The 22,747-nt window shown below is 52.4% G+C and overlaps 33 pseudogenes; all 33 read left to right on the forward strand.

The window, feature by feature from the left end:
* Window positions 1-106: 106 nt before the first annotated feature.
* On the forward strand, window positions 107-217 carry LOC135591560 (5S ribosomal RNA; annotated as a pseudogene).
* Window positions 218-975: 758 nt separating this feature from the next.
* On the forward strand, window positions 976-1,086 carry LOC135591570 (5S ribosomal RNA; annotated as a pseudogene).
* Window positions 1,087-1,630: 544 nt separating this feature from the next.
* Window positions 1,631-1,741, forward strand: LOC135591087 (5S ribosomal RNA; annotated as a pseudogene).
* A 543-nt stretch (window positions 1,742-2,284) lies between these two features.
* Window positions 2,285-2,395, forward strand: LOC135591088 (5S ribosomal RNA; annotated as a pseudogene).
* Window positions 2,396-3,153: 758 nt separating this feature from the next.
* LOC135591089 (5S ribosomal RNA) lies at window positions 3,154-3,264 on the forward strand (annotated as a pseudogene).
* Window positions 3,265-3,808: 544 nt separating this feature from the next.
* Window positions 3,809-3,919, forward strand: LOC135591028 (5S ribosomal RNA; annotated as a pseudogene).
* Window positions 3,920-4,676: 757 nt separating this feature from the next.
* On the forward strand, window positions 4,677-4,787 carry LOC135591091 (5S ribosomal RNA; annotated as a pseudogene).
* Window positions 4,788-5,331: 544 nt separating this feature from the next.
* On the forward strand, window positions 5,332-5,442 carry LOC135591093 (5S ribosomal RNA; annotated as a pseudogene).
* A 543-nt stretch (window positions 5,443-5,985) lies between these two features.
* LOC135591094 (5S ribosomal RNA) lies at window positions 5,986-6,096 on the forward strand (annotated as a pseudogene).
* A 758-nt stretch (window positions 6,097-6,854) lies between these two features.
* LOC135591095 (5S ribosomal RNA) lies at window positions 6,855-6,965 on the forward strand (annotated as a pseudogene).
* Window positions 6,966-7,509: 544 nt separating this feature from the next.
* LOC135591029 (5S ribosomal RNA) lies at window positions 7,510-7,620 on the forward strand (annotated as a pseudogene).
* A 543-nt stretch (window positions 7,621-8,163) lies between these two features.
* On the forward strand, window positions 8,164-8,274 carry LOC135591445 (5S ribosomal RNA; annotated as a pseudogene).
* A 757-nt stretch (window positions 8,275-9,031) lies between these two features.
* On the forward strand, window positions 9,032-9,142 carry LOC135591096 (5S ribosomal RNA; annotated as a pseudogene).
* Window positions 9,143-9,686: 544 nt separating this feature from the next.
* Window positions 9,687-9,797, forward strand: LOC135591031 (5S ribosomal RNA; annotated as a pseudogene).
* Window positions 9,798-10,340: 543 nt separating this feature from the next.
* On the forward strand, window positions 10,341-10,451 carry LOC135591097 (5S ribosomal RNA; annotated as a pseudogene).
* A 544-nt stretch (window positions 10,452-10,995) lies between these two features.
* On the forward strand, window positions 10,996-11,106 carry LOC135591647 (5S ribosomal RNA; annotated as a pseudogene).
* A 544-nt stretch (window positions 11,107-11,650) lies between these two features.
* On the forward strand, window positions 11,651-11,761 carry LOC135591759 (5S ribosomal RNA; annotated as a pseudogene).
* Window positions 11,762-12,304: 543 nt separating this feature from the next.
* LOC135591548 (5S ribosomal RNA) lies at window positions 12,305-12,415 on the forward strand (annotated as a pseudogene).
* Window positions 12,416-12,959: 544 nt separating this feature from the next.
* LOC135591098 (5S ribosomal RNA) lies at window positions 12,960-13,070 on the forward strand (annotated as a pseudogene).
* A 544-nt stretch (window positions 13,071-13,614) lies between these two features.
* On the forward strand, window positions 13,615-13,725 carry LOC135591099 (5S ribosomal RNA; annotated as a pseudogene).
* Window positions 13,726-14,269: 544 nt separating this feature from the next.
* On the forward strand, window positions 14,270-14,380 carry LOC135591649 (5S ribosomal RNA; annotated as a pseudogene).
* Window positions 14,381-14,924: 544 nt separating this feature from the next.
* Window positions 14,925-15,035, forward strand: LOC135591513 (5S ribosomal RNA; annotated as a pseudogene).
* A 544-nt stretch (window positions 15,036-15,579) lies between these two features.
* Window positions 15,580-15,690, forward strand: LOC135591100 (5S ribosomal RNA; annotated as a pseudogene).
* A 544-nt stretch (window positions 15,691-16,234) lies between these two features.
* LOC135591650 (5S ribosomal RNA) lies at window positions 16,235-16,345 on the forward strand (annotated as a pseudogene).
* Window positions 16,346-16,889: 544 nt separating this feature from the next.
* On the forward strand, window positions 16,890-17,000 carry LOC135591102 (5S ribosomal RNA; annotated as a pseudogene).
* Window positions 17,001-17,544: 544 nt separating this feature from the next.
* LOC135591103 (5S ribosomal RNA) lies at window positions 17,545-17,655 on the forward strand (annotated as a pseudogene).
* A 544-nt stretch (window positions 17,656-18,199) lies between these two features.
* On the forward strand, window positions 18,200-18,310 carry LOC135591719 (5S ribosomal RNA; annotated as a pseudogene).
* Window positions 18,311-18,854: 544 nt separating this feature from the next.
* LOC135591651 (5S ribosomal RNA) lies at window positions 18,855-18,965 on the forward strand (annotated as a pseudogene).
* Window positions 18,966-19,509: 544 nt separating this feature from the next.
* Window positions 19,510-19,620, forward strand: LOC135591105 (5S ribosomal RNA; annotated as a pseudogene).
* Window positions 19,621-20,164: 544 nt separating this feature from the next.
* LOC135591561 (5S ribosomal RNA) lies at window positions 20,165-20,275 on the forward strand (annotated as a pseudogene).
* Window positions 20,276-20,819: 544 nt separating this feature from the next.
* On the forward strand, window positions 20,820-20,930 carry LOC135591106 (5S ribosomal RNA; annotated as a pseudogene).
* A 544-nt stretch (window positions 20,931-21,474) lies between these two features.
* Window positions 21,475-21,585, forward strand: LOC135591107 (5S ribosomal RNA; annotated as a pseudogene).
* Window positions 21,586-22,039: 454 nt separating this feature from the next.
* LOC135591108 (5S ribosomal RNA) lies at window positions 22,040-22,150 on the forward strand (annotated as a pseudogene).
* The last annotated feature ends 597 nt before the right edge of the window (window positions 22,151-22,747 follow it).

Here is a 22,747-nt window from a genome sequence, read left to right on the forward strand (position 1 = left end):
GGATCCGACAATGACGATTCCGCGATCTTTCGAGAGGTGTCGGGGCTCCGGTCGTCGATGCGCCGTCCGCGACGTGCACAAAGGCGAGGGACGACGCACACAAAACGAGTGCGATCATACCAGCACCGGATCCCATCAGAACTCCTAAGTTAAGCGTGCTTGGGCGAGAGTAGTACTAGGATGGGTGACCCCCTGGGAAGTCCTCGTGTTGCACTCCTTTTTGCGCCCCGAGCGGCCAAAAGACTTACTTAAAACTCTCTTTTAAGCTTTTCAATTTTTCCAGCATTATGGCCAACAATAAATATGTCATTAACATATATATAGCAGGAGAATAATGAAATCATCATCTAAAAATTTCTTCATAAAACATACAATGACCAGACATGGTTCTAGGATGGGTGACCCCCTGGGAAGTCCTCGTGTTGCACTCCTTTTTGCGCCCCGAGCGGCCAAAAGACTTACTTAAAACTCTCTGTTAAGCTTTTCAATTTTTCCAGCATTATGGCCAACAATAAATATGTCATTAACATAAATATAGCTGGAGAATAATGAAATCATCATCTAAAAATTTCTTCATAAAACATACAATGACCAGACATGGTTCTAGGATGGGTGACCCCCTGGGAAGTCCTCGTGTTGCACTCCTTTTTGCTCCCCGAGCCGCCAAAACCTCTCCCGTCGACCTCCGAGGCGATGGTTTTGGGCCTCGGAATTTGCCGTGACCGCTACGCAGTCAGTCTCGTGGGGCTCGGAGAGAGCTTTCCGGAATGGGGCCGCAATAGCGATTCCGAGTTCGTTCGAGAAAGTCCCGATGGTTTCGGCGCGCGCTTGCCGTGTCCGGTACACGGTCGGCCTCGTGGGCATCGGAGGGATCCGACAATGGCGATTCCGAGATCGTTCGAGAGGTTTCGGGGCTCCGGTCGTCGATGCGCCGTCCGCGACGTGCACAAAGGCGAGGGACGACGCACACAAAATGAGTGCGATCATACGAGCACCGGATCCCATCAGAACTCCGAAGTTAAGCGTGCTTGGGCGAGAGTAGTACTAGGATGGGTGACCCCCTGGGAAGTCCTCGTGTTGCACTCCTTTTTGCGCCCCGAGCGGCCAAAAGACTTGCTTAAAACTCTCTTTTAAGCTTTTCAATTTTTCCAGCATTATGGCCAACAATAAATATGTCATTAACATATATATAGCAGGAGAATAATGAAGTCATCATCTAAAAATTTCTTCATAAAACATACAATGACCAGACATGGTTCTAGGATGGGTGACCCCCTGGGAAGTCCTCGTGTTGCACTCTTGTTTGCGCCCCGAGCGGCCAAAACCTCTCCCGTCGACCTCCGAGGCGATGGTTTTGGGCCTCGGAATTTGCCGTGACCGCTACATAGTCAGTCTCGTGGGGCTCGGAGAGAGCTTTACGGAATGGGGCCGCAATAGCGATTCCGAGTTCGTTCGAGAAAGTCCCGATGGTTTCGGCGCACGCTTGCCGTGTCCGGTACGCGGTCGGCCTCGTGGGCATCGGATGGATCCGACAATGACGATTCCGAGATCGTTCGAGAGGTTTCGGGGCTCCGGTCGTCGATGCGCCGTCCGCGACGTGCACAAAGGCGAGGGACGACGCACACAAAACGAGTGCGATCATACCAGCACCGGATCCCATCAGAACTCCGAAGTTAAGCGTGCTTGGGCGAGAGTAGTACTAGGATGGGTGACCCCCTGGGAAGTCCTCGTGTTGCACTCCTTTTTGCGCCCCGAGCGGCCAAAAGACTTACTTAAACTCTCTTTTAAGCTTTTCAATTTTTCCAGCATTATGGCCAACAATAAATATGTCATTAACATATATATAGCAGGAGAATAATGAAATCATCATCTAAAAATTTCTTCATAAAACATACAATGACCAGACATGGTTCTAGGATGGGTGACCCCCTGGGAAGTCCTCGTGTTGCACTCATTTTTGCTCCCCGAGCCGCCAAAACCTCTCCCGTCGACCTCCGAGGCGATGGTTTTGGGCCTCGGAATTTGCCGTGACCGCTACGCAGTCAGTCTCGTGGGGCTCGGAGAGAGCTTTCCGGAATGGGGCCGCAATAGCGATTCCGAGTTCGTTCGAGAAAGTCCCGATGGTTTCGGCGCGCGCTTGCCGTGTCCGGTACACGGTCGGCCTCGTGGGCATCGGAGGGATCCGACAATGGCGATTCCGAGATCGTTCGAGAGGTTTCGGGGCTCCGGTCGTCGATGCGCCGTCCGCGACGTGCACAAAGGCGAGGGACGACGCACACAAAACGAGTGCGATCATACCAGCACCGGATCCCATCAGAACTCCGAAGTTAAGCGTGCTTGGGCGAGAGTAGTACTAGGATGGGTGACCCCCTGGGAAGTCCTCGTGTTGCACTCCTTTTTGCGCCCCGAGCGGCCAAAAGACTTACTTAAAACTCTCTTTTAAGCTTTTCAATTTTTCCAGCATTATGGCCAACAATAAATATGTCATTAACATATATATAGCAGGAGAATAATGAAATCATCATCTAAAAATTTCTTCATAAAACATACAATGACCAGACATGGTTCTAGGATGGGTGACCCCCTGGGAAGTCCTCGTGTTGCACTCTTTTTTGCGCACCGAGCGGCCAAAAGACTTACTTAAAACTCTCTTTAAAGCTTTTCAATTTTTCGAGCATTATGGCCAACAATAAATATGTCATTAACATATATATAGCAGGAGAATAATGAAATCATCATCTAAAAATTTCTTCATAAAACATACAATGACCAGACATGGTTCTAGGATGGGTGACCCCCTGGGAAGTCCTCGTGTTGCACTCCTTTTTGCGCCCCGAGCGGCCAAAACCTCTCCCGTCGACCTCCGAGGCGATGGTTTTGGGCCTCGGAATTTGCCGTGACCGCTACGCAGTCAGTCTCGTGGGGCTCGGAGAGAGCTTTCCGGAATGGGGCCGCAATAGCGATTCCGAGTTCGTTCGAGAAAGTCCCGATGGTTTCGGCGCGCGCTTGCCGTGTCCGGTACGCGGTCGGCCTCGTGGGCATCGGAGGGATCCGACAATGGCGATTCCGAGATCGTTCGAGAGGTTTCGGGGCTCCGGTCGTCGATGCGCCGTCCGCGACGTGCACAAAGGCGAGGGACGACGCACACAAAATGAGTGCGATCATACCAGCACCGGATCCCATCAGAACTCCGAAGTTAAGCGTGCTTGGGCGAGAGTAGTACTAGGATGGGTGACCCCCTGGGAAGTCCTCGTGTTGCACTCCTTTTTGCGCCCCGAGCGGCCAAAAGACTTGCTTAAAACTCTCTTTTAAGCTTTTCAATTTTTCCAGCATTATGGCCAACAATAAATATGTCATTAACATATATATAGCAGGAGAATAATGAAGTCATCATCTAAAAATTTCTTCATAAAACATACAATGACCAGACATGGTTCTAGGATGGGTGACCCCCTGGGAAGTCCTCGTGTTGCACTCTTGTTTGCGCCCCGAGCGGCCAAAACCTCTCCCGTCGACCTCCGAGGCGATGGTTTTGGGCCTCGGAATTTGCCGTGACCGCTACATAGTCAGTCTCGTGGGGCTCGGAGAGAGCTTTCCGGAATGGGGCCGCAATAGCGATTCCGAGTTCGTTCGAGAAAGTCCCGATGGTTTCGGCGCGCGCTTGCCGTTTCCGGTACGCGGTCGGCCTCGTGGGCATCGGATGGATCCGACAATGACGATTCCGAGATCGTTCGAGAGGTTTCGGGGCTCCGGTCGTCGATGCGCCGTCCGCGACGTGCACAAAGGCGAGGGACGACGCACACAAAACGAGTGCGATCATACCAGCACCGGATCCCATCAGAACTCCGAAGTTAAGCGTGCTTGGGCGAGAGTAGTACTAGGATGGGTGACCACCTGGGAAGTCCTCGTGTTGCACTCCTTTTTGCGCCCCGAGCGGCCAAAAGACTTACTTAAACTCTCTTTTAAGCTTTTCAATTTTTCCAGCATTATGGCCAACAATAAATATGTCATTAACATATATATAGCAGGAGAATAATGAAATCATCATCTAAAAATTTCTTCATAAAACATACAATGACCAGACATGGTTCTAGGATGGGTGACCCCGTGGGAAGTCCTCGTGTTGCACTCCTTTTTGCGCCCCGAGCGGCCAAAAGACTTACTTAAAACTCTCTTTTAAGCTTTTCAATTTTTCCAGCATTATGGCCAACAATAAATATGTCATTAACATAAATATAGCTGGAGAATAATGAAATCATCATCTAAAAATTTCTTCATAAAACATACAATGACCAGACATGGTTCTAGGATGGGTGACCCCCTGGGAAGTCCTCGTGTTGCAATCCTTTTTGCTCCCCGAGCCGCCAAAACCTCTCCCGTCGACCTCCGAGGCGATGGTTTTGGGCCTCGGAATTTGCCGTGACCGCTACGCAGTCAGTCTCGTGGGGCTCGGAGAGAGCTTTCCGGAATGGGGCCGCAATAGCGATTCCGAGTTCGTTCGAGAAAGTCCCGATGGTTTCGGCGCGCGCTTGCCGTGTCCGGTACACGGTCGGCCTCGTGGGCATCGGAGGGATCCGACAATGGCGATTCCGAGATCGTTCGAGAGGTTTCGGGGCTCCGGTCGTCGATGCGCCGTCCGCGACGTGCACAAAGGCGAGGGACGACGCACACAAAATGAGTGCGATCATACCAGCACCGGATCCCATCAGAACTCCGAAGTTAAGCGTGCTTGGGCGAGAGTAGTACTAGGATGGGTGACCCCCTGGGAAGTCCTCGTGTTGCACTCCTTTTTGCGCCCCGAGCGGCCAAAAGACTTGCTTAAAACTCTCTTTTAAGCTTTTCAATTTTTCCAGCATTATGGCCAACAATAAATATGTCATTAACATATATATAGCAGGAGAATAATGAAGTCATCATCTAAAAATTTCTTCATAAAACATACAATGACCAGACATGGTTCTAGGATGGGTGACCCCCTGGGAAGTCCTCGTGTTGCACTCTTGTTTGCGCCCCGAGCGGCCAAAACCTCTCCCGTCGACCTCCGAGGCGATGGTTTTGGGCCTCGGAATTTGCCGTGACCGCTACATAGTCAGTCTCGTGGGGCTCGGAGAGAGCTTTCCGGAATGGGGCCGCAATAGCGATTCCGAGTTCGTTCGAGAAAGTCCCGATGGTTTCGGCGCACGCTTGCCGTGTCCGGTACGCGGTCGGCCTCGTGGGCATCGGATGGATCCGACAATGACGATTCCGAGATCGTTCGAGAGGTTTCGGGGCTCCGGTCGTCGATGCGCCGTCCGCGACGTGCACAAAGGCGAGGGACGACGCACACAAAACGAGTGCGATCATACCAGCACCGGATCCCATCAGAACTCCGAAGTTAAGCGTGCTTGGGCGAGAGTAGTACTAGGATGGGTGACCCCCTGGGAAGTCCTCGTGTTGCACTCCTTTTTGCGCCCCGAGCGGCCAAAAGACTTACTTAAACTCTCTTTTAAGCTTTTCAATTTTTCCAGCATTATGGCCAACAATAAATATGTCATTAACATATATATAGCAGGAGAATAATGAAATCATCATCTAAAAATTTCTTCATAAAACATACAATGACCAGACATGGTTCTAGGATGGGTGACCCCCTGGGAAGTCCTCGTGTTGCACTCCTTTTTGCTCCCCGAGCCGCCAAAACCTCTCCCGTCGACCTCCGAGGCGATGGTTTTGGGCCTCGGAATTTGCCGTGACCGCTACGCAGTCAGTCTCGTGGGGCTCGGAGAGAGCTTTCCGGAATGGGGCCGCAATAGCGATTCCGAGTTCGTTCGAGAAAGTCCCGATGGTTTCGGCGCGCGCTTGCCGTGTCCGGTACACGGTCGGCCTCGTGGGCATCGGAGGGATCCGACAATGGCGATTCCGAGATCGTTCGAGAGGTTTCGGGGCTCCGGTCGTCGATGCGCCGTCCGCGACGTGCACAAAGGCGAGGGACGACGCACACAAAACGAGTGCGATCATACCAGCACCGGATCCCATCAGAACTCCGAAGTTAAGCGTGCTTGGGCGAGAGTAGTACTAGGATGGGTGACCCCCTGGGAAGTCCTCGTGTTGCACTCCTTTTTGCGCCCCGAGCGGCCAAAAGACTTACTTAAAACTCTCTTTTAAGCTTTTCAATTTTTCCAGCATTATGGCCAACAATAAATATGTCATTAACATATATATAGCAGGAGAATAATGAAATCATCATCTAAAAATTTCTTCATAAAACATACAATGACCAGACATGGTTCTAGGATGGGTGACCCCCTGGGAAGTCCTCGTGTTGCACTCTTTTTTGCGCCCCGAGCGGCCAAAAGACTTACTTAAAACTCTCTTTAAAGCTTTTCAATTTTTCGAGCATTATGGCCAACAATAAATATGTCATTAACATATATATAGCAGGAGAATAATGAAATCATCATCTAAAAATTTCTTCATAAAACATACAATGACCAGACATGGTTCTAGGATGGGTGACCCCCTGGGAAGTCCTCGTGTTGCACTCCTTTTTGCGCCCCGAGCGGCCAAAACCTCTCCCGTCGACCTCCGAGGCGATGGTTTTGGGCCTCGGAATTTGCCGTGACCGCTACGCAGTCAGTCTCGTGGGGCTCGGAGAGAGCTTTCCGGAATGGGGCCGCAATAGCGATTCCGAGTTCGTTCGAGAAAGTCCCGATGGTTTCGGCGCGCGCTTGCCGTGTCCGGTACGCGGTCGGCCTCGTGGGCATCGGAGGGATCCGACAATGGCGATTCCGAGATCGTTCGAGAGGTTTCGGGGCTCCGGTCGTCGATGCGCCGTCCGCGACGTGCACAAAGGCGAGGGACGACGCACACAAAATGAGTGCGATCATACCAGCACCGGATCCCATCAGAACTCCGAAGTTAAGCGTGCTTGGGCGAGAGTAGTACTAGGATGGGTGACCCCCTGGGAAGTCCTCGTGTTGCACTCCTTTTTGCGCCCCGAGCGGCCAAAAGACTTGCTTAAAACTCTCTTTTAAGCTTTTCAATTTTTCCAGCATTATGGCCAACAATAAATATGTCATTAACATATATATAGCAGGAGAATAATGAAGTCATCATCTAAAAATTTCTTCATAAAACATACAATGACCAGACATGGTTCTAGGATGGGTGACCCCCTGGGAAGTCCTCGTGTTGCACTCTTGTTTGCGCCCCGAGCGGCCAAAACCTCTCCCGTCGACCTCCGAGGCGATGGTTTTGGGCCTCGGAATTTGCCGTGACCGCTACATAGTCAGTCTCGTGGGGCTCGGAGAGAGCTTTCCGGAATGGGGCCGCAATAGCGATTCCGAGTTCGTTCGAGAAAGTCCTGATGGTTTCGGCGCGCGCTTGCCGTGTCCGGTACGCGGTCGGCCTCGTGGGCATCGGATGGATCCGACAATGACGATTCCGAGATCGTTCGAGAGGTTTCGGGGCTCCGGTCGTCGATGCGCCGTCCGCGACGTGCACAAAGGCGAGGGACGACGCACACAAAACGAGTGCGATCATACCAGCACCGGATCCCATCAGAACTCCGAAGTTAAGCGTGCTTGGGCGAGAGTAGTACTAGGATGGGTGACCACCTGGGAAGTCCTCGTGTTGCACTCCTTTTTGCGCCCCGAGCAGCCAAAAGACTTACTTAAACTCTCTTTTAAGCTTTTCAATTTTTCCAGCATTATGGCCAACAATAAATATGTCATTAACATATATATAGCAGGAGAATAATGAAATCATCATCTAAAAATTTCTTCATAAAACATACAATGACCAGACATGGTTCTAGGATGGGTGACCCCATGGGAAGTCCTCGTGTTGCACTCCTTTTTGCTCCCCGAGCCGCCAAAACCTCTCCCGTCGACCTCCGAGGCGATGGTTTTGGGCCTCGGAATTTGCCGTGACCACTACGCAGTCAGTCTCGTGGGGCTCGGAGAGAGCTTTCCGGAATGGGGCCGCAATAGCGATTCCGAGTTCGTTCGAGAAAGTCCCGATGGTTTCGGCGCGCGCTTGCCGTGTCCGGTACACGGTCGGCCTCGTGGGCATCGGAGGGATCCGACAATGGCGATTCCGAGATCGTTCGAGAGGTTTCGGGGCTCCGGTCGTCGATGCGCCGTCCGCGACGTGCACAAAGGCGAGGGACGACGCACACAAAACGAGTGCGATCATACCAGCACCGGATCCCATCAGAACTCCGAAGTTAAGCGTGCTTGGGCGAGAGTAGTACTAGGATGGGTGACCAAGTGGGAAGTCCTCGTGTTGCACTCCTTTTTGCGCCCCGAGCGGCCAAAAGACTTACTTAAACTCTCTTTTAAGCTTTTCAATTTTTCCAGCATTATGGCCAACAATAAATATGTCATTAACATATATATAGCAGGAGAATAATGAAATCATCATCTAAAAATTTCTTCATAAAACATACAATGACAAGACATTGTTCTAGGATGGGTGACCCCCTGGGAAGTCCTCGTGTTGCACTCTTTTTTGCGCCCCGAGCGGCCAAAAGACTTACTTAAAACTCTCTTTAAAGCTTTTCAATTTTTCGAGCATTATGGCCAACAATAAATATGTCATTAACATATATATAGCAGGAGAATAATGAAATCATCATCTAAAAATTTCTTCATAAAACATACAATGACCAGACATGGTTCTAGGATGGGTGACCCCCTGGGAAGTCCTCGTGTTGCACTCCTTTTTGCGCCCCGAACGGCCAAAACCTCTCCCGTCGACCTCCGAGGCGATGGTTTTGGGCCTCGGAATTTGCCGTGACCGCTACGCAGTCAGTCTCGTGGGGCTCGGAGAGAGCTTTCCGGAATGGGGCCGCAATAGCGATTCCGAGTTCGTTCGAGAAAGTCCCGATGGTTTCGGCGCGCGCTTGCCGTGTCCGGTACGCGGTCGGCCTCGTGGGCATCGGAGGGATCCGACAATGGCGATTCCGAGATCGTTCGAGAGGTTTCGGGGCTCCGGTCGTCGATGCGCCTTCCGCGACGTGCACAAAGGCGAGGGACGACGCACACAAAATGAGTGCGATCATACCAGCACCGGATCCCATCAGAACTCCGAAGTTAAGCGTGCTTGGGCGAGAGTAGTACTAGGATGGGTGACCCCCTGGGAAGTCCTCGTGTTGCACTCCTTTTTGCGCCCCGAGCGGCCAAAAGACTTGCTTAAAACTCTCTTTTAAGCTTTTCAATTTTTCCAGCATTATGGCCAACAATAAATATGTCATTAACATATATATAGCAGGAGAATAATGAAGTCATCATCTAAAAATTTCTTCATAAAACATACAATGACCAGACATGGTTCTAGGATGGGTGACCCCCTGGGAAGTCCTCGTGTTGCACTCTTGTTTGCGCCCCGAGCGGCCAAAACCTCTCCCGTCGACCTCCGAGGCGATGGTTTTGGGCCTCGGAATTTGCCGTGACCGCTACATAGTCTGTCTCGTGGGGCTCGGAGAGAGCTTTCCGGAATGGGGCCGCAATAGCGATTCCGAGTTCGTTCGAGAAAGTCCTGATGGTTTCGGCGCGCGCTTGCCGTGTCCGGTACGCGGTCGGCCTCGTGGGCATCGGATGGATCCGACAATGACGATTCCGAGATCGTTCGAGAGGTTTCGGGGCTCCGGTCGTCGATGCGCCGTCCGCGACGTGCACAAAGGCGAGGGACGACGCACACAAAACGAGTGCGATCATACCAGCACCGGATCCCATCAGAACTCCGAAGTTAAGCGTGCTTGGGCGAGAGTAGTACTAGGATGGGTGACCACCTGGGAAGTCCTCGTGTTGCACTCCTTTTTGCGCCCCGAGCGGCCAAAAGACTTACTTAAACTCTCTTTTAAGCTTTTCAATTTTTCCAGCATTATGGCCAACAATAAATATGTCATTAACATATATATAGCAGGAGAATAATGAAATCATCATCTAAAAATTTCTTCATAAAACATACAATGACCAGACATGGTTCTAGGATGGGTGACCCCATGGGACGTCCTCGTGTTGCACTCCTTTTTGCTCCCCGAGCCGCCAAAACCTCTCCCGTCGACCTCCGAGGCGATGGTTTTGGGCCTCGGAATTTGCCGTGACCACTACGCAGTCAGTCTCGTGGGGCTCGGAGAGAGCTTTCCGGAATGGGGCCGCAATAGCGATTCCGAGTTCGTTCGAGAAAGTCCCGATGGTTTCGGCGCGCGCTTGCCGTGTCCGGTACACGGTCGGCCTCGTGGGCATCGGAGGGATCCGACAATGGCGATTCCGAGATCGTTCGAGAGGTTTCGGGGCTCCGGTCGTCGATGCGCCGTCCGCGACGTGCACAAAGGCGAGGGACGACGCACACAAAACGAGTGCGATCATACCAGCACCGGATCCCATCAGAACTCCGAAGTTAAGCGTGCTTGGGCGAGAGTAGTACTAGGATGGGTGACCCCCTGGGAAGTCCTCGTGTTGCACTCCTTTTTGCGCCCCGAGCGGCCAAAAGACTTGCTTAAAACTCTCTTTTAAGCTTTTCAATTTTTCCAGCATTATGGCCAACAAAAAATATGTCATTAACATATATATAGCAGGAGAATAATGAAGTCATCATCTAAAAATTTCTTCATAAAACATACAATGACCAGACAAGGTTCTAGGATGGGTGACCCCCTGGGAAGTCCTCGTGTTGCACTCTTGTTTGCGCCCCGAGCGGCCAAAACCTCCCCCGTCGACCTCCGAGGCGATGGTTTTGGGCCTCGGAATTTGCCGTGACCGCTACATAGTCAGTCTCGTGGGGCTCGGAGAGAGCTTTCCGGAATGGGGCCGCAATAGCGATTCCGAGTTCGTTCGAGAAAGTCCCGATGGTTTCGGCGCGCGCTTGCCGTGTCCGGTAAGCGGTCAGCCTCGTGGGCATCAGAGGGATCCGACAATGGCGATTCCGAGATCGTTCGAGAGGTTTCGGGGCTCCGGTCGTCGATGCGCCGTCCGCGACGTGCACAAAGGCGAGGGACGACGCACACAAAACGAGTGCGATCATACCAGCACCGGATCCCATCAGAACTCCGAAGTTAAGCGTGCTTGGGCGAGAGTAGAACTAGGATGGGTGACCCCCTGGGAAGTCCTCGTGTTGCACTCCTTTTTGCGCCCCGAGCGGCTAAAAGACTTACTTGAAACTCTCTTTTAAGCTTTTCAATTTTTCCAGCATTATGGCCAACAATAAATATGTCATTAACATATATTTAGCAGGAGAATAATGAAATCATCATCTAAAAATTTCTTCATAAAACATACAATGACCAGACATGGTTCTAGGATGGGTGACCCCGTGGGAAATCCTCGTGTTGCACTCCTTTTTGCGCCCCGAGCGGCCAAAACCTCTCCCGTCGACCTCCGAGGCGATGGTTTTGGGCATCGGAATTTGCCATGACCGCTACGCAGTCAGTCTCGTGGGGCTCGGAGAGAGCTTTCCGGAATGGGGCCGCAATAGCGATTCCGAGTTCGTTCGAGAAAGTCCCGATGGTTTCGGCACGCGCTTGCCGTGTCCGGTACGCGGTCGGCCTCGTGGGCATCGGAGGGATCCGACAATGGCGATTCCGAGATCGTTCGAGAGGTTTCGGGGCTCCGGTCGTCGATGCGCCGTCCGCGACGTGCACAAAGGCGAGGGACGACGCACACAAAACGGGTGCGATCATACCAGCACCGGATCCCATCAGAACTCCGAAGTTCAGCGTGCTTGGGCGAGAGTAGAACTAGGATGGGTGACCCCCTGGGAAGTCCTCGTGTTGCACTCCTTTTTGCGCCCCGAGCGGCCAAAAGACTTACTTGAAACTCTCTTTTAAGCTTTTCAATTTTCCAGCATTATGGCCAACAATAAATATGTCATTAACATATATATAGCAGGAGAATAATGAAATCATCATCTAAAAATTTCTTCATAAAACATACAATGACCAGACATGGTTCTAGGATGGGTGACCCCCTGGGAAGTCCTCGTGTTGCACTCCTTTTTGCGCCCTGAGCGGCCAAAACCTCTCCCGTCGACCTCCGAGGCGATGGTTTTGGGCCTCGGAATTTGCCGTGACCGCTACGCAGTCAGTCTCGTGGGGCTCGGAGAGAGCTTTCCGGAATGGGGCCGCAATAGCGATTCCGAGTTCGTTCGAGAAAGTCCCGATGGTTTCGGCACGCGCTTGCCGTGTCCGGTACGCGGTCGGCCTCGTGGGCATCGGAGGGATCCGACAATGGCGATTCCGAGATCGTTCGAGAGGTTTCGGGGCTCCGGTCGTCGATGCGCCTTCCGCGACGTGCACAAAGGCGAGGGACGACGCACACAAAACGAGTGCGATCATACCAGCACCGGATCCCATCAGAACTCCGAAGTTAAGCGTGCTTAGGCGAGAGTAGTACTAGGATGGGTGACCCCCTGGGAAGTCCTCGTGTTGCACTCCTTTTTGCGCCCCGAGCGGCCAAAAGACTTACTTAAAACTCTCTTTAAAGCTTTTCAATTTTTCGAGCATTATGGCCAACAATAAATATGTCATTAACATATATATAGGAGGAGAATAATGAAATCATCATCTAAAAATTTCTTCATAAAACATACAATGACCAGACATGGTTCTAGGATGGGTGACCCCGTGGGAAGTCCTCGTGTTGCACTCCTTTTTGCGCCCCGAGCGGCCAAAACCTCTCCCGTCGAACTCCGAGGCGATGGTTTTGGGCCTCGGAATTTGCCATGACCGCTACGCAGTCAGTCTCGTGGGGCTCGGAGAGAGCTTTCCGGAATGGGGCCGCAATAGCGATTCCGAGTTCGTTCGAGAATGTCCCGATGGTTTCGGCGCGCGCTTGCCATGTCCGGTACGCGGTCGGCCTCGTGGGCATCGGAGGGATCCGACAATGGCGATTCCGAGATCGTTCGAGAGGTTTCGGGGCTCCGGTCGTCGATGCGCCTTCCGCGACGTGCACAAAGGCGAGGGACGACGCACACAAAACGAGTGCGATCATACCAGCACCGGATCCCATCAGAACTCCGAAGTTAAGCGTGCTTGGGCGAGAGTAGTACTAGGATGGGTGACCCCCTGGGAAGTCCTCGTGTTGCACTCCTTTTTGCGCCCCGAGCGGCCAAAAGACTTACTTAAAACTCTCTTTAAAGCTTTTCAATTTTTCGAGCATTATGGCCAACAATAAATATGTCATTAACATATATATAGCAGGAGAATAATGAAATCATCATCTAAAAATTTCTTCATAAAACATACAATGACCAGACATGGTTCTAGGATGGGTGACCCCGTGGGAAGTCCTCGTGTTGCACTCCTTTTTGCGCCCCGAGCGGCCAAAACCTCTCCCGTCGACCTCCGAGGCGATGGTTTTGGGCCTCGGAATTTGCCGTGACCGCTACGCTGTCAGTCTCGTGGGGCTCGGAGAGAGCTTTCCGGAATGGGGCCGCAATAGCAATTCCGAGTTCGTTCGAGAAAGTCCCGATGGTTTCGGCGCGCGCTTGCCGTGTCCGGTACGCGGTCGGCCTCGTGGGCATCGGAGGGATCCGACAATGGCGATTCCGAGATCGTTCGAGAGGTTTCGGGGCTCCGGTCGTCGATGCGCCGTCCGCGACGTGCACAAAGGCGAGGGACGACGCACACAAAACGAGTGCGATCATACCAGCACCGGATCCCATCAGAACTCCGAAGTTAAGCGTGCTTGGGCGAGAGTAGTACTAGGATGGGTGACCCCCTGGGAAGTCCTCGTGTTGCACTCCTTTTTGCGCCCCGAGCGGCCAAAAGACTTACTTGAAACTCTCTTTAAAGCTTTTCAATTTTTCGAGCATTATGGCCAACAATAAATATGTCATTAACATATATTTAGCAGGAGAATAATGAAATCATCATCTAAAAATTTCTTCATAAAACATACAATGACCAGACATGGTTCTAGGATGGGTGACCCCGTGGGAAGTCCTCGTGTTGCACTCCTTTTTGCGCCCCGAGCGGCCAAAACCTCTCCCGTCGACCTCCGAGGCGATGGTTTTGGGCCTCGGAATTTGCCATGACCGCTACGCAGTCAGTCTCGTGGGGCTCGGAGAGAGCTTTCCGGAATGGGGCCGCAATAGCGATTCCGAGTTCGTTCGAGAAAGTCCCGATGGTTTCGGCACGCGCTTGCCGTGTCCGGTACGCGGTCGGCCTCGTGGGCATCGGAGGGATCCGACAATGGCGATTCCGAGATCGTTCGAGAGGTTTCGGGGCTCCGGTCGTCGATGCGCCGTCCGCGACGTGCACAAAGGCGAGGGACGACGCACACAAAACGAGTGCGATCATACCAGCACCGGATCCCATCAGAACTCCGAAGTTAAGCGTGCTTGGGCGAGAGTAGAACTAGGATGGGTGACCCCCTGGGAAGTCCTCGTGTTGCACTCCTTTTTGCGCCCCGAGCGGCCAAAAGACTTACTTGAAACTCTCTTTTAAGCTTTTCAATTTTTCCAGCATTATGGCCAACAATAAATATGTCATTAACATATATATAGCAGGAGAATAATGAAATCATCATCTAAAAATTTCTTCATAAAACATACAATGACCAGACATGGTTCTAGGATGGGTGACCCCCTGGGAAGTCCTCGTGTTGCACTCCTTTTTGCGCCCCGAGCGGCCAAAACCTCTCCCGTCGAACTCCGAGGCGATGGTTTTGGGCCTCGGAATTTGCCGTGACCGCTACGCAGTCAGTCTCGTGGGGCTCGGAGAGAGCTTTCCGGAATGGGGCCGCAATAGCGATTCCGAGTTCGTTCGAGAAAGTCCCGATGGTTTCGGCGCGCGCTTGCCGTGTCCGGTACGCGGTCGGCCTCGTGGGCATCGGAGGGATCCGACAATGGCGATTCCGAGATCGTTCGAGAGGTTTCGGGGCTCCGATCGTCGATGCGCCGTCCGCGACGTGCACAAAGGCGAGGGACGACGCACACAAAACGAGTGCGATCATACCAGAACCGGATCCCATCAGAACTCCGAAGTTAAGCGTGCTTGGGCGAGAGTAGTACTAGGATGGGTGACCCCCTGGGAAGTCCTCGTGTTGCACTCCTTTTTGCGCCCCGAGCGGCCAAAAGACTTACTTAAAACTCTCTTTAAAGCTTTTCAATTTTTCGAGCATTATGGCCAACAATAAATATGTCATTAACATATATATAGCAGGAGAATAATGAAATCATCATCTAAAAATTTCTTCATAAAACATACAATGACCAGACATGGTTCTAGGATGGGTGACCCCGTGGGAAGTCCTCGTGTTGCACTCCTTTTTGCGCCCCGAGCGGCCAAAACCTCTCCCGTCGACCTCCGAGGCGATGGTTTTGGGCCTCGGAATTTGCCGTGACCGCTACGCTGTCAGTCTCGTGGGGCTCGGAGAGAGCTTTCCGGAATGGGGCCGCAATAGCAATTCCGAGTTCGTTCGAGAAAGTCCCGATGGTTTCGACGCGCGCTTGCCGTGTCCGGTACGCGGTCGGCCTCGTGGGCATCGGAGGGATCCGACAATGGCGATTCCGAGATCGTTCGAGAGGTTTCGGGGCTCCGGTCGTCGATGCGCCGTCCGCGACGTGCACAAAGGCGAGGGACGACGCACACAAAACGAGTGCGATCATACCAGCACCGGATCCCATCAGAACTCCGAAGTTAAGCGTGCTTGGGCGAGAGTAGTACTAGGATGGGTGACCCCCTGGGAAGTCCTCGTGTTGCACTCCTTTTTGCGCCCCGAGCGGCCAAAAGACTTACTTGAAACTCTCTTTAAAGCTTTTCAATTTTTCGAGCATTATGGCCAACAATAAATATGTCATTAACATATATTTAGCAGGAGAATAATGAAATCATCATCTAAAAATTTCTTCATAAAACATACAATGACCAGACATGGTTCTAGGATGGGTGACCCCGTGGGAAGTCCTCGTGTTGCACTCCTTTTTGCGCCCCGAGCGGCCAAAACCTCTCCCGTCGACCTCCGAGGCGATGGTTTTGGGCCTCGGAATTTGCCATGACCGCTACGCAGTCAGTCTCGTGGGGCTCGGAGAGAGCTTTCCGGAATGGGGCCGCAATAGCGATTCCGAGTTCGTTCGAGAAAGTCCCGATGGTTTCGGCACGCGCTTGCCGTGTCCGGTACGCGGTCGGCCTCGTGGGCATCGGAGGGATCCGACAATGGCGATTCCGAGATCGTTCGAGAGGTTTCGGGGCTCCGGTCGTCGATGCGCCGTCCGCGACGTGCACAAAGGCGAGGGACGACGCACACAAAACGAGTGCGATCATACCAGCACCGGATCCCATCAGAACTCCGAAGTTAAGCGTGCTTGGGCGAGAGTAGAACTAGGATGGGTGACCCCCTGGGAAGTCCTCGTGTTGCACTCCTTTTTGCGCCCCGAGCGGCCAAAAGACTTACTTGAAACTCTCTTTTAAGCTTTTCAATTTTTCCAGCATTATGGCCAACAATAAATATGTCATTAACATATATATAGCAGGAGAATAATGAAATCATCATCTAAAAATTTCTTCATAAAACATACAATGACCAGACATGGTTCTAGGATGGGTGACCCCCTGGGAAGTCCTCGTGTTGCACTCCTTTTTGCGCCCCGAGCCGCCAAAACCTCTCCCGTCGACCTCCGAGGCGATGGTTTTGGGCCTCGGAATTTGCCGTGACCGCTACGCAGTCAGTCTCGTGGGGCTCGGAGAGAGCTTTCCGGAATGGGGCCGCAATAGCGATTCCGAGTTCGTTCGAGAAAGTCCCGATTGTTTCGGCGCGCGCTTGCCGTGTCCGGTACGCGGTCGGCCTCGTGGGCATCGGAGGGATCCGACAATGGCGATTCCGAGATCGTTCGAGAGGTTTCGGGGCTCCGATCGTCGATGCGCCGTCCGCGACGTGCACAAAGGCGAGGGACGACGCACACAAAACGAGTGCGATCATACCAGCACCGGATCCCATCAGAACTCCGAAGTTAAGCGTGCTTGGGCGAGAGTAGTACTAGGATGGGTGACCCCCTGGGAAGTCCTCGTGTTGCACTCCTTTTTGCGCCCCGAGCGGCCAAAAGACTTACTTAAAACTCTCTTTAAAGCTTTTCAATTTTTCGAGCATTATGGCCAACAATAAATATGTCATTAACATATATATAGCAGGAGAATAATGAAATCATCATCTAAAAATTTCTTCATAAAACATACAATGACCAGACATGGTTCTAGGATGGGTGACCCCGTGGGAAGTCCTCGTGTTGCACTCCTTTTTGCGCCCCGAGCGGCCAAAACCTCTCCCGTCGAACTCCGAGGCGATGGTTTTGGGCCTCGGAATTTGCCATGACCGCTACGCAGTCAGTCTCGTGGGGCTCGGAGAGAGCTTTCCGGAATGGGGCCGCAATAGCGATTCCGAGTTCGTTCGAGAAAGTCCCGATGGTTTCGGCGCGCGCTTGCCGTGTCCGGTACGCAGTCGGCCTCGTGGGCATCGGAGGGATCCGACAATGGCGATTCCGAGATCGTTCGAGAGGTTTCGGGGCTCCGGTCGTCGATGCGCCTTCCGCGACGTGCACAAAGGCGAGGGACGACGCACACAAAACGAGTGCGATCATACCAGCACCGGATCCCATCAGAACTCCGAAGTTAAGCGTGCTTGGGCGAGAGTAGTACTAGGATGGGTGACCCCCTGGGAAGTCCTCGTGTTGCACTCCTTTTTGCGCCCCGAGCGGCCAAAAGACTTACTTGAAACTCTCTTTTAAGCTTTTCAATTTTTCCAGCATTATGGCCAACAATAAATATGTCATTAACATATATATAGCAGGAGAATAATGAAATCATTATCTAAAAATTTCTTCATAAAACATACAATAGCCAGACATGGTTCTAGGATGGGTGACCCCGTGGGAAGTCCTCGTGTTGCACTCCTTTTTGCGCCCCGAGCCGCCAAAACCTCTCCCGTCGACCTCCGAGGCGATGGTTTTGGGCCTCGGAATTTGCCATGACCGCTACGCAGTCAGTCTCGTGGGGCTCGGAGAGAGCTTTCCGGAATGGGGCCGCAATAGCGATTCCGAGTTCGTTCGAGAAAGTCCCGATGGTTTCGGCACGCGCTTGCCGTGTCCGGTACGCGGTCGGCCTCGTGGGCATCGGAGGGATCCAACAATGGCGATTCCGAGATCGTTCGAGAGGTTTCGGGGCTCCGGTCGTCGATGCGCCGTCCGCGACGTGCACAAAGGCGAGGGACGACGCACACAAAACGAGTGCGATCATACCAGCACCGGATCCCATCAGAACTCTGAAGTTAAGCGTGCTTGGGCGAGAGTAGAACTAGGATGGGTGACCCCCTGGGAAGTCCTCGTGTTGCACTCCTTTTTGCGCCCCGAGCGGCCAAAAGACTTACTTGAAACTCTCTTTTAAGCTTTTCAATTTTTCCAGCATTATGGCCAACAATAAATATGTCATTAACATATATTTAGCAGGAGAATAATGAAATCATCATCTAAAAATTTCTTCATAAAACATACAATGACCAGACATGGTTCTAGGATGGGTGACCCCGTGGGAAGTCCTCGTGTTGCACTCCTTTTTGCGCCCCGAGCGGCCAAAACCTCTCCCGTCGACCTCCGAGGCGATGGTTTTGGGCCTCGGAATTTGCCATGACCGCTACGCAGTCAGTCTCGTGGGGCTCGGAGAGAGCTTTCCGGAATGGGGCCGCAATAGCGATTCCGAGTTCGTTCGAGAAAGTCCCGATGGTTTCGGCACGCGCTTGCCGTGTCCGGTACGCGGTCGGCCTCGTGGGCATCGGAGGGATCCGACAATGGCGATTCCGAGATCGTTCGAGAGGTTTCGGGGCTCCGGTCGTCGATGCGCCGTCCGCGACGTGCACAAAGGCGAGGGACGACGCACACAAAACGAGTGCGATCATACCAGCACCGGATCCCATCAGAACTCCGAAGTTAAGCGTGCTTGGGCGAGAGTAGAACTAGGATGGGTGACCCCCTGGGAAGTCCTCGTGTTGCACTCCTTTTTGCGCCCCGAGCGGCCAAAAGACTTACTTGAAACTCTCTTTTAAGCTTTTCAATTTTTCCAGCATTATGGCCAACAATAAATATGTCATTAACATATATATAGCAGGAGAATAATGAAATCATCATCTAAAAATTTCTTCATAAAACATACAATGACCTGACATGGTTCTAGGATGGGTGACCCCCTGGGAAGTCCTCGTGTTGCACTCCTTTTTGCGCCCTGAGCGGCCAAAACCTCTCCCGTCGACCTCCGAGGCGATGGTTTTGGGCCTCGGAATTTGCCGTGACTGCTACGCTGTCAGTCTCGTGGGGCTCGGAGAGAGCTTTCCGGAATGGGGCCGCAATAGCAATTCAGAGTTCGTTCGAGAAAGTCCCGATGGTTTCGGCGCGCGCTTGCCGTGTCCGGTACGCGGTCGGCCTCGTGGGCATCGGAGGGATCCGACAATGGCGATTCCGAGATCGTTCGAGAGGTTTCGGGGCTCCGGTCGTCGATGCGCCGTCCGCGACGTGCACAAAGGCGAGGGACGACGCACACAAAACGAGTGCGATCATACCAGCACCGGATCCCATCAGAACTCCGAAGTTAAGCGTGCTTGGGCGAGAGTAGTACTAGGATGGGTGACCCCCTGGGAAGTCCTCGTGTTGCACTCCTTTTTGCGCCCCGAGCGGCCAAAAGACTTACTTAAAACTCTCTTTAAAGCTTTTCAATTTTTCGAGCATTATGGCCAACAATAAATATGTCATTAACATATATATAGCAGGAGAATAATGAAATCATCATCTAAAAATTTCTTCATAAAACATACAATGACCAGACATGGTTCTAGGATGGGTGACCCCCTGGGAAGTCCTCGTGTTGCACTCCTTTTTGCGCCCCGAGCGGCCAAAACCTCTCCCGTCGACCTCCGAGGCGATGGTTTTGGGCCTCGGAATTTGCCGTGACCGCTAAGCAGTCAGTCTCGTGGGGCTCGGAGAGAGCTTTCCGGAATGGGGCCGCAATAGCGATTCCGAGTTCGTTCGAGAAAGTCCCGATGGTTTCGGCGCGCGCTTGCCGTGTCCGGTACGCGGTAGACCTCGTGGGCATCGGATGGATCCGACAATGACGATTCCGAGATCATTCGAGAGGTTTCGGGGCTCCGGTCGTCGATGCGCCGTCCGCGACGTGCACAAAGGCGAGGGACGACGCACACAAAACGAGTGCGATCATACCAGCACCGGATCCCATCAGAACTCCTAAGTTAAGCGTGCTTGGGCGAGAGTAGTACTAGGATGGGTGACCCCCTGGGAAGTCCTCGTGTTGCACTCCTTTTTGCGCCCCGAGCGGCCAAAAGACTTACTTAAAACTCTCTTTTAAGCTTTTCAATTTTTCCAGCATTATGGCCAACAATAAATATGTCATTAACATATATATAGCAGGAGAATAATGAAATCATCATCTAAAAATTTCTTCATAAAACATACAATGACCAGACATGGTTCTAGGATGGGTGACCCCCTGGGAAGTCCTCGTGTTGCACTCCTTTTTGCGCCCCGAGCAGCCAAAACCTCTCCCGTCGACCTCCGAGGCGATGGTTTTGGGCCTCGGAATTTGCCGTGACCGCTACGCAGTCAGTCTCGTGGGGCTCGGAGAGAGCTTTCCGGAATGGGGCCGCAATAGCGATTCCGAGTTCGTTCGAGAAAGTCCCGATTGTTTCGGCGCGCGCTTGCCGTGTCCGGTACGCGGTCGGCCTCGTGGGCATCGGAGGGATCCGACAATGGCGATTCCGAGATCGTTCGAGAGGTTTCGGGGCTCCGGTCGTCGATGCGCCGTCCGCGACGTGCACAAAGGCGAGGGACGACGCACACAAAACGAGTGCGATCATACCAGCACCGGATCCCATCAGAACTCCGAAGTTAAGCGTGCTTGGGCGAGAGTAGTACTAGGATGGGTGACCCCCTGGGAAGTCCTCGTGTTGCACTCCTTTTTGCGCCCCGATCGGCCAAAAGACTTACTTAAAACTCTCTTTAAAGCTTTTCAATTTTTCGAGCATTATGGCCAACAATAAATATGTCATTAACATATATATAGCAGGAGAATAATGAAATCATCATCTAAAAATTTCTTCATAAAACATACAATGACCAGACATGGTTCTAGGATGGGTGACCCCGTGGGAAGTCCTCGTGTTGCACTCCTTTTTGCGCCGCGAGCGGCCAAAACCCCTCCCGTCGAACTCCGAGGCGATGGTTTTGGGCCTCGGAATTTGCCATGACCGCTACGCAGTCAGTCTCGTGGGGCTCGGAGAGAGCTTTCCGGAATGGGGCCGCAATAGCGATTCCGAGTTCGTTCGAGAAAGTCCCGATGGTTTCGGCGCGCGCTTGCCGTGTCCGGTACGCGGTCGGCCTCGTGGGCATCGGAGGGATCCGACAATGGCGATTCCGAGATCGTTCGAGAGGTTTCGGGGCTCCGGTCGTCGATGCGCCTTCCGCGACGTGCACAAAGGCGAGGGACGACGCACACAAAACGAGTGCGATCATACCAGCACCGGATCCCATCAGAACTCCGAAGTTAAGCGTGCTTGGGCGAGAGTAGTACTAGGATGGGTGACCCCCTGGGAAGTCCTCGTGTTGCACTCCTTTTTGCGCCCCGAGCGGCCAAAAGACTTACTTGAAACTCTCTTTTAAGCTTTTCAATTTTTCCAGCATTATGGCCAACAATAAATATGTCATTAACATATATATAGCAGGAGAATAATGAAATCATCATCTAAAAATTTCTTCATAAAACATACAATGACCAGACATGGTTCTAGGATGGGTGACCCCCGTGGGAAGTCCTCGTGTTGCACTCCTTTTTGCGCCCCGAGCGGCCAAAACCTCTCCCGTCGACCTCCGAGGCGATTCCGAGTTCGTTCGAGAAAGTCCCGATGGTTTCGGCGCGCGCTTGCCGTGTCCGGTACGCGGTCGGCCTCGTGGGCATCGGAGGGATCCGACAATGGCGATTCCGAGATCGTTCGAGAGGTTTCGGGGCTCCGGTCGTCGATGCGCCTTCCGCGACGTGCACAAAGGCGAGGGACGACGCACACAAAACGAGTGCGATCATACCAGCACCGGATCCCATCAGAACTCCGAAGTTAAGCGTGCTTGGGCGAGAGTAGTACTAGGATGGGTGACCCCCTGGGAAGTCCTCGTGTTGCACTCCTTTTTGCGCCCCGAGCGGCCAAAAGACTTACTTGAAACTCTCTTTTAAGCTTTTCAATTTTTCCAGCATTATGGCCAACAATAAATATGTCATTAACATATATATAGCAGGAGAATAATGAAATCATCATCTAAAAATTTCTTCATAAAACATACAATGACCAGACATGGTTCTAGGATGGGTGACCCCCGTGGGAAGTCCTCGTGTTGCACTCCTTTTTGCGCCCCGAGCGGCCAAAAGACTTACTTAAAACTCTCTTTTAAGCTTTTCAATTTTTCCAGCATTATGGCCAACAATAAATATGTCATTAACATATATATAGCAGGAGAATAATGAAATCATCATCTAAAAATTTCTTCATAAAACATACAATGACCTGACATGGTTCTAGGATGGGTGACCCCCTGGGAAGTCCTCGTGTTGCACTCCTTTTTGCGCCCTGAGCGGCCAAAACCTCTCCCGTCGACCTCCGAGGCGATGGTTTTGGGCCTCGGAATTTGCCGTGACCGCTGCGCTGTCAGTCTCGTGGGGCTCGGAGAGAGCTTTCCGGAATGGGGCCGCAATAGCAATTCAGAGTTCGTTCGAGAAAGTCCCGAT

Source organism: Musa acuminata, chromosome BXJ1-8 (genome assembly GCF_036884655.1).
Source record: "Musa acuminata AAA Group cultivar baxijiao chromosome BXJ1-8, Cavendish_Baxijiao_AAA, whole genome shotgun sequence".
Classification (NCBI taxonomy): domain Eukaryota; kingdom Viridiplantae; phylum Streptophyta; class Magnoliopsida; order Zingiberales; family Musaceae; genus Musa; species Musa acuminata.